This window comes from Aplysia californica, unplaced genomic scaffold (assembly GCF_000002075.1).
Source record: "Aplysia californica isolate F4 #8 unplaced genomic scaffold, AplCal3.0 scaffold00057, whole genome shotgun sequence".
In the NCBI taxonomy this organism is placed as follows: Eukaryota; Metazoa; Mollusca; class Gastropoda; order Aplysiida; family Aplysiidae; genus Aplysia; species Aplysia californica.
The window spans coordinates 1,177,430-1,179,333 of record NW_004797327.1 but is presented as its reverse complement, the minus strand read 5'-3'; positions in this window follow the sequence as shown (position 1 = coordinate 1,179,333).

Below are 1,904 nucleotides of genomic sequence, written 5' to 3'. Positions count from 1 at the left end.
CATTTCTCGTTCATGCACAGTAGAATTGTAAATGGGCTGATTCATCAATGTCACGCTCATAACTATGCCTGATCTACAGCAGGGAACTGCTGGTTTTTCTTTCCTAATCCTTACTATTGTCAGTTTTCCTCTACGTCTTTTGTATGTTTGTCACACTCTTCTGACCCGCTATTTCCGGGTGCCTTGAAAGTCGAAACAGACTTTGAGCTGTTGAAGCTAGAGAGGTGAGCAGAGTAAGCCCGATTCCCTGTAAAGACTTCTCTGTTGACATCCACCCCTTGGCGCTCATATGACCTTATGCAGTTGCGAGTGCCGTAAAACCTTTACTGTGGGTGGTTGGTGGATGCTCTGGTGTGGTTTGCTCCTTCTTTCCTATCAAACATCTATCGTCCTTATCTCCCCTTCTTTTTATGTTTGTTACTCTCTTGTAACAGCTCTAATCTTCTGGCGCTCATATGACCTTATGCAGTTGTGAGCGCCGAAAAACCTCACCCTTATATCTCTTCCTTCTTTTTTGCGTATGCTACTCTCTTGTAACGCATCTGTTCTTCGGCACTTATATTATTATGTTGTAAGTGCCGTGAAACTCTTACTAAAACTAAAAACCGTGCTGTCATCAATATGTTGTTCTGGCCACTGGCCACCCTTCCACGAAATCGGTGCACCATGGACGAGACAAAGTTGATAGCATGAATTAGAACAGGGATTGAAACGGTTTGTCTCATTCGTAGGTGTTCCAAACATTTATTTCTCATCGTCAGTTAGTATTTGGAGTATCGATTTGGCTTCACCTGAAGTTCCGGAAACTTTACATATTAAACTGGGTGGAGACAGTGACAACTACGAGTACTTGGTCCCCCCAAAAAATTCTGTACCAACGTAGTAAAAAATTCATGCGCTTCCCTATTAGCAACTTAATAATATATAATAGGTATCATTTGCATAGTATTTACCCGCTCAACAGTAAGCTCTATGCGCTTTACAACGTACATTATTACCCAAGCAGACCTGATGGAGTGTCATATTTTACAATTTTGTTTCTTGAGCACGTGCAATCAACAGACTGCATTGTATACTTTCCGAGAAGCTGAGAATATTTCTGAGAGTTCTCGGGTCTGCTCATGCAATAACAGTTGTAAATCGCATTGAATACTATGCTGTAGAGCGTGTGTATGTGCTATAAAAATCAATAATTAGAAATGAAAAAAAAAAGGGGAAAAAACCTTCATAGTATGCTGCTGTGTAGTTATATCTTGATCTAATCTTTGAAAGTTTTAAATAAAGAAAACAAAACTGAAAATTCTGTGTGACAAAAAAGGTTATGCTGCTTGTTCTTAGTCCAAAACCTGCTGGACTTCAAGCACGATCGAGGGATCAAAATTCGCGTCCTCAATGAATTATCTAGCTCTCTGTAGTCTTGCATCTCAGGTCAAAGGTGTGGAATACATCTCAACAGACTGAAGCGACGACTTTAACTCGTCATTTACGAAAAACTTAACCAGAACCCCACAAATCGACTCCTCCACCTCTTCCTCTTCACCTCCCCCCCCCACCCTATTTCACGCCTCTGTCGCTCTCTCTATCTCCCTGTTAGTATGTCTGCCTCTCTCTCACACACTGTGTCTCTCTCGCACGCGTCCTCTATCTCCCCCTCTCTATCTCTAATTCGCTCTCTCCTCTCTCTCGCTCTCTCCTCTCTCTCGCTCTCTCCTCTCTCTCGCTCTCTCCTCTCTCGCTCTCTCCTCTCTCTCGCTCTCTCCTCTCTCTCTCGCTCTTTCCTCTCTCTCTCGCTCTCTCCTCTCTCTCTCTCGTCTCTCTCTTGCTCTCTCTCTTGCTCTCTTGCTCTCTCTCTTGCTCTCTTGCTCTCTCTCTCTCCCTCTCCCCCCTCCCTCTCTCCCTCTCCC